The sequence below is a fragment of the Squalius cephalus genome (assembly GCF_949319135.1).
Source record: "Squalius cephalus genome assembly, chromosome: 18".
In the NCBI taxonomy this organism is placed as follows: domain Eukaryota; kingdom Metazoa; phylum Chordata; class Actinopteri; order Cypriniformes; family Leuciscidae; genus Squalius; species Squalius cephalus.
The window spans coordinates 35391425-35404900 of NC_137139.1; the positions used below are offsets into that span (position 1 = coordinate 35391425).

General features: G+C 37.0%; 1 protein-coding gene across 5 annotated transcripts in view; it reads left to right on the top strand.

Moving 5' to 3' along the window:
• LOC307145276 (NACHT, LRR and PYD domains-containing protein 3-like) overlaps positions 1-13476 on the top strand; it is a 66611-nt gene that overhangs the window by 47191 nt on the left and 5944 nt on the right. Inside the window, exons 10-12 of one of the 5 annotated variants that reach the window (XR_013818932.1) lie at positions 195-348; positions 989-1081; positions 1288-3078. The exons of the other annotated variants lie outside the window; for them this stretch is intronic. The gene's annotated coding sequence lies outside the window, so the exon portion shown is untranslated. Of the gene's footprint in view, positions 1-194; positions 349-988; positions 1082-1287; positions 3079-13476 lie in introns of those variants that run through there. 5 annotated transcript variants of the gene reach the window in all.

Sequence of the window (13476 nt, forward strand, 5' to 3'; positions counted from 1 at the left end):
TTTGAAAGCAAGGAGAGGTGCCGTTTTTTTCCTTCTCCCTCATTATCTCTAATAAGCTGAGGCCGCCCCGCCCCCGGCACTATTCACATGGTAAATAGTTTAGGTAATCTCTGCTTCGCACACGCCCCCCGATCAATGCCTTGAAAACACGAAGTTTCATCAGATCAGATTCACTGATAATTCATCGTGTTTAGAGAGGATGGCTCGTTTCTCCGGTAAAGACGCCCTTCAGATGATTCTGGACAGCGAGGAAGAATTCACCTTTTCCTCAGAGGAAGATTGTAATTCAGACGAAGAACGGCAGCATTTTCAAGAGCGAATTGATCCCGCAGAGGATACAAGTTCAGAGTAAGTTGTTTACTGTTATATAATTCCTTTTCTGATAATATAGAACTTTATATATTTTTAATTTCTGAATTTTTAGACTATATTTTCCCTAGTTTTGGCTAGCTTTTGACAACTTACAGGAACGATTGCCTTACAATATCCCTAACATCCGTGGAACTTGTATGCTCAAGTGTAAACTTTTTTTTAAATGTGATATTGCTCTTTAAACATATTTGTATATTAAATATATTTCACTCAGTTTTGATTAGCTTATGACACTGATTCATGCTAAAATAGGCCTACTGCATTATGCATAATGTAGATTGTTTGCGAATATCTGCTTATAGGTTATATGTGGTTTAGTGCAACTATATTTCAGCCTCCGGTAAAATATGTGATACTGTCTAAATACATTATATTTTTATATAAATGTTCTGGTTTTGGTTGGCCTATGACAGTATTTATCATGCTGCAGATGTTTTTGAATACAGACTGTGTAAATGTTTTAGTGATGTGTCGTTCGCGAACGATCCGTTTATTGCATGCTTCACTAAATGCGTGCTGTCTATATGGCCCATCAGTGGTCCATAACCATCAATTGCTCATCAGTTTACTTTTAATAATGTATGCTAACAGTTTTATTTTAATTTAATTTTTTTAGGAATGTGTCTGCTTCAAGCTCTCCTTCTCCAGCACCCCGCAGAGGGGCACGCAGGTGTCGGTCAGGTCTCAGTGCGATCGAGAATCATACTGAGTAAGTACATAGACGTAATATTTTACAGATGAAATGTAGCCTAATTGTGTTTACATCATAATAATATAAAAGTAGCCTATACCTATTCTTGTGTGAAATGACAAAAACCGTTGTCTTTTTTTATCCATGGCCATTAGTGATTGATACTGATAATACAAGTTCTTTTATTGTGTTATCAGCATTTTATTTTTTATTTTTTTTTACAGATGTGACAATGAACATGTCCAAGCACCTGTCTCGAAGAGAGCCAAGGCTAACCAGCAGGCAAGCAACAGGCAGTCAACTCTGGCATGGAAAACAGAGACTGATGTTGACATGGTTCCGCAGACTGTGCAATTCTGTCCTGCACGGGAAATTGGACCACAACTGAGTTCTGTATACGCACATTCGCCCATGAGTCTATTCAAACAATTTTTTTCAGAAAGTGCTGTGTCAACTCTGTGCCACAACACAAATGCTCAGGCTGCCAAAGCAACTGCAAAGGGCTGCAAATATAAATGGACAGATGTCAGCATCAGTGAGATGTACCGATACATTGGGCTGCTGTTCTACATGGCCAAGGTGAAGGTCAGCTCCATCAGCGACTACTGGCGGCAAAGCAGTGTTTTCTCCATACCATTTCCAGCTACAGTTATGTCCCGGGACAGATACCGCACCAAAGATTTGTGACTGTGTTCAGATGTGTGTGCTCTGCTGACCAACTTCCACTAACCACCAGCCTTCAGAAATCATTCTGATATGATGACTATTTTTTTAAATCAATTTTGGAAACTGTTGTGCTGCTTAATATATTTTTTTTATAACCTGTGATAGTTTTTTTTAGGATTCTTTATTTTGCTCACATTTGATTTGCTTAGAGCCCGCATCAACGGGGCATGAGCATTTACTGTGAGATACCTGCCTTTACTTTTGTTTATCGTTTATCATTGCTTTGTTTATAGCAGACTGATTATTTTTTTATTTTGCTCACATTTGATTTGCTTAGAGCAAATTTAGAACATTTAGTTCCTCCACATAGAGGAATTACAATAAAACAGATTGAAAAACAAAACCTTTGAATCTCCTCTACTTCTTTGTTCAGGCTGCTTCACTTGATGGCCCATTAGCCATTGGGGGGGTGTCTATGTCACACCCCTGGTCTGAATCTCATTAATATTGATAGGGCATTACCACTCCCACGCATAAACCTCTTCTGACAAAAAAACTGACTTGCAAAGTTTAAATCAATGTATTGTTTTATTTGAACGATTAGGCAGGATGATTTTCACATCATTTTGAAGAAAAAACAATATGCGACATCATCCATTAGTCAAAAGTCTTGTTTACACATATTTAGTATGTGTTTTGTGGTCTCATTTCAGCAACTTTCATTTTTATTTTTTTCAATAACCACGCATAAACATTATTCTCTTAAAAATTCTAACATACATGCATGTTGGTCGCATATTATGGTAGCCCTGTTTGTGCTATATAGAGTGAATTTACACCTTTGTCATTAACATGTTTATAAATAACTGAAAAAAGCACAAATGTCAGAGCATGTCAGAACACCTCCAGGGCCAAGAAAACCCCTCAGACCCCAGAGGGTTAATTAGGGGGGCGGGATTATTACACGATTTATTATTTATAATAATAATATTACCATCTTACGTGTCAGTTCTCCATTACGGACGCGTCGCGACCATTCAAAGCGGCACTAAAAGACTGTTTTAAAACTTCCACAGAGACCTCAAACAGAAAGCACAAAGCCTTTCTTTAAAACGAATTTCGTTTTGTATTAATTGTATCTTAATTTTAATCAGTGTTTCATTATCCAATTTTCTCGATTTAATAAATAAAAAGTAAATATAGCAGACAATAAATAATCACGACATGGAGGCGCCAGCGCCTGAACTGTCTGGAGCTAACGTAAAGCTATCATCCATGAACCGAAATTTTACGTATAGGCCTAAGGTAGCCTACTCGCCTCACACACCTAAAAAAAAAAAAAAAAGAAATATATCTATTATCTATAGAAATCTCTACTTTTAAACAGAACCATTCAAAACAAAATAAAACGATGTAATCTGTATGAAATGTGTATCTCTCTCCGTTGCGTTCACTACTGCGAAGATCGTGAGTCAGACTTCATCTTTGCAGCCGACACAGAAAACACTTGTTTATTAATAGACAATTAAAATGTCTCATTGCAATATTTTACATATTCATAATCATTACTTTTGCTGGTTCTTTGTGACAGTTATGAAAAATTGAGTGTGAGGGATTTGTTCACTTCACACAAAAAGATCTTGGAATTAGATAACTGTAGTAGCGTTTAGTCCACTGCCTATAATAGCCTAATTTAGAGATTACTTTTTTTTTTTTAACCGACTACCGACTAGAGAGTAAACTTGAGGCACTCGCAAGAAAATGGATAAGTAGCTACATAATAACATTCACAGATATTACACCATTTAAAAAAATACATAGGCTACTGAGTTACTAAAACATTCTTTGTCAAATAATACACCTGTTTGTTCACAGTTTTAACGTTCATGTTTCCATTTGTTTAATTTCAAGATCTGAGGTGAATTATATCCATTGTTGCTTTTTACAGCTTCAAAGCTGGAGCAATAAATGATATTCAAAGTCACATTTCACGCTTTTAACATTAAATAAAGCACATAAACAGTAGCCTACCAGAGATTATCATTGCCACACTTTGTGTTTGATGTTCCAGCGCGACATCGCCGAAAAATAGATACCGTTTCTAAATTAGAAATGTCGCGTGTCGCCGTCGCGTCTGGTTGGACAAAAACTCTGATTAACATGGAAAAGATAGGCCTACCTTTTATCGCGTCTCATGTAGTTAGTTAGGACACGGTGTTAGGCAATTTTAATCGGACAATTTGACCGGAGAGATTTAATTTTGTCGGACATTTCATTTTTTTTTCGGCCAATGTCCGGCAATTACCGGACAACGGAAACCCTGGTTTGACTGTATTATAAAGTAAAACTGGCACTTCAAATTACCATTTAAACCAACCAACCAAACAAAAAACTTGACAAAAATAGTCTTTTAGAATCTCTTATTATATATTAAAATCCACAACCTGAAAAAAATAGGCAAATATGTGCAAAAACAACTACAATTCACAAGCCTTTCTACAGAGAGCTGTAAATCCATCTAGTGGTTAAAATATGATATTGCACGATAATTATGCTCACTACATCCACCAGATGGCACCAATCTGACTCCAAAAATTGTTTTCTATAGGCCTAGTCTCTACTTTAACCTGAAATACAGAATTAATAATAATAAAAAAATATATATTATATTCAATGTAAAATAATGGATCATAATTATTGCATAAATATTAATTATTATCATAAAATTCTCTCAAAACGCCACAGAAAAAAAGAAAAAATATTATTGAACAAAAATACATTTCATTGATTTTACTGAAAAAAGAAAATATCTGAATCCCGCCCTCCGGGTCATTTTAGACCCGAAGACCCCAAGTGTGACAAAAAACTGAGGAACCCCAGAGGGCTAGGCTACTGTATTGTATATGTTTGATTTATGTTGAAGTGTTTGGGACATGGCTTTTAATGCTTAGAGTCTTTTGTTTATGTACACAGGCTATCAAAGTATATCAAATATGAATTTAGATTTATCGGCCAATATATCGGTTATCGGATTTCAAATGAAAAGAATTATCGGTTAAAAATATCTGAAAAATATACTTGAGTCCAGTAAAGAATTATTTGTGCTTCCCATCTCTGACACTTCCCATCTCTGACGGTATCCCGAAGACCCCCCCCCCCCCCCCCCCATAATACATAATTTCTATAGGCTATAGGCCTATGCAATTATTTGTTCATAATGTTACAATATGTAGATTACTTTTACTATTTATAAGCTGCTTATACTATTCATGTAAACTGCTTGTATTTATATTCCATTGCAGCTTTAAACGGGTCTAAGGAATAATATGCACATGAATGAAATGAAACTTGTTGAATAAACCTCAACATGTCTTTTACAATCATTTAACCCGCCATGGGCAATGCTGAAGTCACTGTTACAAACTGTACAGCGTGCAAGACTATCATTATGTTTTACTCTTATAGAGCTGGTAAGTCCCGCCCCTTCCGCTAACCCCACTGGACCTCTAGATTGAAAATTCGTCAATGCAAGTGAATGGGAGAAAATAATTATTTTCTGGTCCCGTTTGAATTTTGTCATGAATGTGAACATATGTTGTCTGTGAATTTTTTATATAATTTTTCGTGTAAAGAATGCTACAATTTAGCGGGTAGAAGTTTGATACGGTTAGACTTTGTGTGAGAGCACTTTGTGGACTACAACTCTTCGCTGCTTTCGACGCTTTTGAAACGTCACCACCACTCGCACACGGACACTAGCTCACGGATCCCGCTAAACATGGCTGCGTCTTTGGTGCACTTCACCGCCTTCTTTCAGGGAGAGGACAAAACCGTTGAGGTTGGCGAAAACCACGGGTAAGTCAACTTTATGGGGTGACGTCACATAGGCGACATGTAGTCTTTCTCGTTATGTCTTTTCCACAACTGTTAGCCGAAGAATCATACCATATACTGTCAAACTCGTAACATGCAAAATAATTTAAAAAATTCACAGACAACATATGTTCACATTCATGACAAAATTCAAACGGGACCAGAAAATAATTATTTTCTCACATTCACTTGCATTGACGATTTTTCAACCTAGAGGTCCAGTGGGGTTTTACAGATGGGCGGGACTTACCAGCTCTATAAGACAGGGGTACACTTTCATGTAGTCTGCCGTAAAATGTATCTTATACTTTAGTTTTTTGCATGTTTTTTTGTGGCACTCTCCCTTTGCCATGGCGCTCCTGTTTCTAGATACACTGAACTGATTAATTCGGTTCGGGAGAAGAGATAAAACCCGCCCACACTGACAATTGATTGATTGATTTACCGAAACAGGCCAATCAGATGCTCTCTATCTTACGTGCGCACACACGCAAGGTCTCTCGCTCCCTCTCCCTCTCTGCTGTGCACGCGCGCTCTGGCTCGCTCGCTCTAGATTCCGGGAGATTTTAACTCATTTGCGGGTATCAGGGAGCCGCTATCAATATGCGGCCGAGACTTGCTGCGGGCGCTTGGTTGGCCAGAAACTAACGACACAATCAAACTGTGTGTGTGTGTGTGTGTGTGTGTGTGTGTAAGAAGCGTCTTTCTGAGGAGAGCTACGAGAATTTCTGTCTTCTCTGTCACTATCCATCTTTATTGTCAGTGTCCTGAAGGGACGTAGATGTGTGACATTTGTATGAGAAAATGATTATCATATATATATGCATTTATAGTGAATGTATATAAACATTTCTACTGTTAAAGGGAAAATACAGATTGTGTTGAATGATCTGGTAGGACTTTCACTGTCCGCTGTAAAATCCTCCAGTTTCCCCCTCATATGTAGTGAGAGCCGGCATGGGCCGCTGACAGATGACACAATAGAAAACATCAGAACCACAATTGTTCAATCCTCAATCGCGCCTTATTATTCAGCCTCGATTATCACCCCGCAAGAACAATTAAGTCAAGTCAAGTCATCTTCATTTATATAGCGCTTTTAACAACGTAGATTGTTTCAAAGCAGCTTCACAGAGATAAGCGTATAATTTAAGGTAACAGAGATTGTTTTGGCTTTATAGCAGAGTTAAGTTATTTTCCATCTAAAGTTAGTTTTGATTGATTTGCTTCCGTCGCAACGATCATTTGTTATTAAATTAGGGGCCGCTAAGACGACACCATTCCCTCTACACAGACTTTAAACGCGAACCTGTGAGAAACGCTGATGGCGTTCACATGCGCATTTAGAGTGGGTTCTATAGTTATGTGCATTTGAAAATACGCAGGTTTGGAATTCCCTACAAGCCAAGCCTAAACAAAGTACTTGTCTTTCCTTATAAATTTTGATAAAGAATTTTATTTAATTTTGTTGCTTTGGGGTAGGAACGCGAAACGAATTTCCCGACAACGCCTTATCTGTATAGTGGTAGAGGGATCCTCCATAGGGAGAGACTAGTTGGCACTTCAGCACTGCGTTGTCATCAGGTCCAGGCGAAGGTCCTTCGTCAGATCTGGATACGGCCCGGATCCGGCAGGCTGCGGGAAAACCTCGGGATAAACACAGACACTAAAATTAGCATAGATGCCATTCTTCTCATGATGTAACGAGTACATCAGGATTTATGGGAAGTGTTCCCGGTTCCAGCTGACCTAATCTATGCAGCCTAACATTAAATTATAGAAGTCTATAATGTATTATGTGAATGCTAGGTCAAAGAGATGTGTCTTTAATCTGGCTTTGAACTGACAGAGTGTGTCTGCTTCCTGGACAATGGTAGGAAGACTGTTCCAGAGTTTTGGTGCTAAATAGGAGAAGGATCTACCGCCAGCAGTCGATTTTGATATTCTAGGTATTATCAACTGGCCGGAATTTTGAGATCGCAATAGACGTGAAGGACTATAATGCGTTAAGAGCTCGCTCAAGTACTGCGGAGCTAAACCATTTAGTGCTTTGTAAGTAATCAGCAATATTTTAAAATTTATGCGATGTTTAATAGGGAGCCAATGCAGTTTTTTGCAGAACCGGGCTAATATGGTCATACTTCCTGGTTCTGGTAAGAACTCGAGCTGCTGCGTTTTGAACTAGCTGTAGTTTGTTTATTAAGCGTGCAGGGCAACCACCCAGTAGAGCATTACAATAATCTAGCCTTGATGTCATGAACGCATGAACTAATTGTTCCGCATTTGTCAATGAGAGCATATGACGTAATTTAGATATATTTTTAAGATGGAAAAATGCAGTTTTACAGATACTAGACACGTGACTTTCAAATGAAAGATTGGTATCAAAGAGCACACCCAGGTTCCTAACCGACGACGAAGACTTAACAGAGCAGCCATCAAGTGTTAGACCGTATTCTAGGTTATTACGTGAGGACGTTTTTTGTCCAATAATTAGAAACTCTGTTTTTTCAGAATTTAGAAGTAGGAAATTACGAGTCATCCAATTTTTTATATCCGCTATGCATTCCGTTAATTTTATGAATTGATAAGTTTCGTTAGGTTTTGAAGAAATATACAGCTGAGTATCGTCAGCATAACAGTGAAAGCTAATTCCATGTTTTCTAATGATATTTCCTAATGGTAGCATGTACAGAGTGAACAGCAGCGGTCCTAGTAACTGAGCCTTGTGGTACGCCATACTGAACTTGTGATCGATGAGACATCTCATCATTTACTGCTACAAACTGATAACGGTCAGATAAGTATGATTTAAACCATGCTAGTGCATTTCCCGTAATGCCAACATAATGTTCTAATCTATTTAACCTGTTAAGCTTCACCAGTGCGTGGGCGCACTGAAGCGTTTTTTTATTTATATAGTTCAAAGTTACTATTTAATGTTATACCTTGACAAACTATACATCATTAAAAAGATATAATACTCAAGTTTCAGTATTTGACCACTATTGTATTCTGAGAAACTTATAGTGACAGTTATGTCTTAATTTGTGTCAGGAGTTATGAAATGAAAAAATGAGTCGATACCTTTAATATGAATTATGCGCGTCAGCCGCTTTCATTCATAAAAAACTCCCGTGCTGTCGTCATGACAGCGATACACAAAACAACGTCCTTCAGGGCTTTTAGCTCAAAAATGTGCAAACTTGGAGAAATATTGATATATTCCCATAGATTCACGTCATATTTCTAAAGACAGGAATAATATTTATTGAATTTATACCCAAATGTGTCGATGTAATCATTGTGAGCGCTTCTTACTGAGATGTGCAGTGTTTTCAATTCATACCAATAGCCTGAGGGCGCTATATGCACAAAAAATAATCCATATATGGAACATGAAGAAGAGCCATAATCATGTGACATTCCAGGACGTCACTGCTACACACAAAGCTACAGAGATCCCGCTGTAATATGCAGATAAAAGATGTTTTGAAGACAATAAACATGTTTGCTATGATATTTGATTTGCCTGTGTTCTTCAAGCCATGCCAGGTATTTTCATAATAATAGATTATATTTATAATGTAATGCTAATCGATATAGACTTTATCATCGTGCATAAAACTATAAATAATGTTTTCTGTCTGATTTTTTTTTTATCTGAAGCCAAATTAGATCACAGAAGATTATTTAAAACACTCGATTGCGTTATGAAGTAAGTTTGGAGCACAAACATGGTTTTAATCTCATAAATGGTCGTGTATTGATGGTGTGCTAAGCTAACATGCTAGCTAGCCCAGGTGCACCTGCCACCAGGGGTTATTCTTTTATGAATTTTGTTCTAAATAAGAATGCTTACTGATATGTTTTAGTGCATTTGACCACTATTTAGTGCACTTCAAATGTGAAGTGAGAACTTTGATAAAAGAAATTAGGGATTGAAACCCTATGAATAGCATGTGAATAGCCAGTCGTTAGTAACTATAATGCAGACAAAAGAAATGCATATTTCGAGCCATAACCAGTCTGGAGAGGTGTGAATGTGTGCAGGGGGAGACTGAGACTGAATGGGGCTCGTTTGCACCACAAAACAATAGAGACAATAAGACTGAATGGATGCTTAGACGATGACTAAACATCAGTAGCATTTTTAGAGTAGCCTAATCAAAATAAAGTCATGACATGATCTTGAAAAACATTTAACTAAATACAGAGTTTTAGACTTATTATCTTCATATTTTAAATATAACATGGTCAGACATGTGGCTTTAGCTGTAGTGCATTTCTAGATTGCTCCAGTGCCAACTTCAATTTTATTTTCATTAACCCTCTGAGGTCGACAAACGCGCCGGCGCGTTTTGCTGGATTTTCTCCACATTGTAGCACTATAAACTTAAATTTCTCCGTCATTTATGGTCATACAGAAAAAAGAAATATAAAAAAAGAATCTGTGGTATTTCTACTTTTGTATGTGTCCACTTCCAATCAAATCAAAACATTGTGCTTTTGTAAAATAAAGAAAATAAACAGTGTGTGCGTTCTGCCTCTCCGTCGCGGTGAACTTTTTTTTCTTGAGCACGTCTATAAACTGAAACAAAACTCAGCGAATACTTGTCACACATTTATGAGCCATACACCTTTATAAACATTTAAGTGTGTACTTTTAAATGATCGGATTCAAAACGAAAACAAATATTCTCTGTTTAAGTAATTTGTATAAAACCAACAAGATTTCCAGCTTCTCAAACGCTTCCTAATTATTTTTAATTCGGCCACGCCCACTCGCGCAAAAGATATTCACATGCAAATCTCCACATGGAACGCGATCGCCCTCATTACCTCAACAACAAAACACTTCACTTCACTTTTCGTCGAGTTTGAAAGACGTGCCTGAGCTTACATTGGATTTACATCAGAAGAAGAAGAACGATATTTGAAGACAAGAAAGATAAGGTAAGGTATTCTGTGAATTTTAAAAAGCAATTTTAACAAGAAAAATCTAAAATGTATTCCCAAAATCGTGCAGGCCTTTCTCTTGATATCAGTATGTTCACTTTTTTTTTTTTTTTTTTTTTCAGGGCCCAGATGCCACTGAGTCCTGCTGACTTCAACATTCACAGTACATGTCTCTGTACATGAACATGGTAAAGTGAAAATCAAACACCTTAGAAAATGAAAGGTATGTACGTTTTTAGGAATGGCACAAAGGTCTCTTTCTTCAATAAGTGCTTTTTTGTTGTGTATCTTTGGATTATGTTGTGTTGTAAATAAATCCAAACAATTTTAAAAGCCATTCTTTTTTAAATCTCCTCATTCTTTGTGCAAGGGTGGTCAGAATGATGGGCCCTGATAAGCTCCTAATAGGGCCATTAGGGAGGTTCTTTGTCTTTCTCAGGTGTGGAAAGCTTTCATATTAATGAGGTGATCCGCCCCTTCGCATATTGCTTTCTAACACAAAACACGTCGTAACATTTTTAAATCAATATATTGTCTTCTCTGAATGAGCAGTCAGGGTGATTCTCACATAGTTTTAGAGCAAATATTCTAGGCTACGTGATACAATTTTCAAAAGTCTTGTGAAGAAATAATCAGTATGGGTTTCATGACCTTATTTCAGTGAGAATTTATTTTTGTATTTTCACAAACCACGCATAAATGTCATTATCTCAAAACTACAAACTTTTACATACATGCTGCTGATATATTATTGTAGCAGAGTTTGTGCTGAATACAGTGTAATTAGACTTTAGCCATGAAAATGTCACAAGTAACAGAAATAACCACAAATGTCAGAGCATGTCAGAACACCTCCAGGGCCCAGAAAACAGCTCAGACCTCAGAGGTATATGTTTCATAAAAAAAAATTCTAATAACTTTACAAAACTTTGAAGCTATTTAAAAAAAAAAAATCATTATGACAATAATTAATTCTACATTTACAATAAACTACCAGGTGTCAGCTTTCAAATGAGATCATAATTGTGCTTTTAGTGCAAAGGGTTCATGAACTGCATCTGTTTCAGTTTGGGTATGTCATTTCTGGGGATTTTTCAAAAGTGGGGTTGCAGCTTAACAGGTTAAAAGAACGTTGTGGTCAATGGTGTCAAATGCAGCACTAAGATCGAGTAACACTAATAGCGAGATACAACCACGATCGGATGATAAGAGCAAATCATTTGTGACTCTAACGAGAGCTGTCTCGGTACTATGGTACGGTCTAAATCCTGACTGGAAATCCTCGCAGATATCATTTCTTTCAAGAAAGGAACACAGTTATTAAGAAGAGGATCTAGGACCTCTGGAAGCATCTCTTTCAGTAGCTTAGTTGGTATAGGGTCTAACATACATGTTGTAGATTTAGATGATTTAATGAGTTTAGTAAATTCTTCCTCTCCTATAGCAACGAATGAATCAAATTTTTCCTCAGGGAGACTACAATGCACTGCCTGATGTGATACTGTAGTAGACGGTTGCATAGTTATAATTTTGTCCCTGATATTATCAATCTTATAAGTGAAGAAGTTCATAAAATCATTACTGCTGTGTTGCTTGGAAACTTCTGGGCTTGAAGCTTTATTTTTCGTTAGTTTAGCCACCGTTTCAAATAAATACCTAGGATTATGTTTATTTTCTTCTAATAGGGTTGAAAAATAAGCAGATCTAGCAGCTTTTAAAGCCTCTCTGTAAGTAATTGAGCTCTCCTTCCATGAAATGCGAAATACCTCTAGTTTTGTTTTCTTCCAGTTGCGTTCCATTTTTCTGGCTGCTCTCTTAAGGGCCTGAGTGTGCTCGTTGTACCACGGCGTTGGACTATTTTCTTTAATCTTCTTTAAGCACAACGGAGCAACTGTGTCTAAAGTGCTGGAAAAGAGAGAGTTAAAAGAGAGAGTTAAAATTACAGTGCTTTACAACTATAGAACAAATAGAGTTAAATAAACTTATCACTTCCTCTAAAACAGCATGTTTATTAGATCCCATACCAACTAAACTACTGAAAGAAGTGTTCCCTATAGTGGAAGAGCCTCTCCTCAATATTATTAACTCGTCTTTATCTTTAGGTCATGTTCCAAGAACATTTAAACTGGCAGTTATAAAACCACTCATTAAGAAACCACAATTAGACCCAAATAACCTAGCAAATTAAAGACCCCTTTCAAATCTTCCATTTATGTCTAAAATACTAGAAAAAGTTGTGTCTGCCCAACTGGGCTCTTTCTTACAAGAAAATGATATCTATGAAAAGATTCAGTCTGGATTCAGGCCGCACCATAGCACTGAAACCGCGCTCGTTAAAATCACAAATGATTTACTCTTAGCTTCTGACCAAGGCTGTATCTCAATACTAGTTTTACTTGATCTAAGTGCTGCGTTCGATACTATAGATCACACAATACTCTTAGATCGACTACAAAATTATACTGGTGTTCAAGGACAAGCATTAAGCTGGTTTAGATCATACTTATCTGACCGATACCATTTTGTCTATTTAAATGGAGAAAAATCGATCATAACTCCAGTAAACTATGGAGTGCCGCAGGGATCTGTGTTAGGCCCTCTATTATTCTCAATATATATGCTGCCACTTGGAAATATTATAAGGAAACATGGAATTAGTTTCCATTGTTATGCTGATGACACTCAAATATATATTTCATCACGGCCGGATGAAAACGCTAAATTATCCAAATTGACAGAGTGTGTTAAAGATATAAAAGATTGGATGACGCGCAATTTTCTTTTATTAAATCCAGACAAGACAGAGGAAATAATTATCGGTTCAAAAAACCGCCCACAAAACCTCTCACAATACAACTTTAACATCGTAGGATGTCCTGTTACTTTATCCTCTACAGTAAAAGACCTGGGTGTTA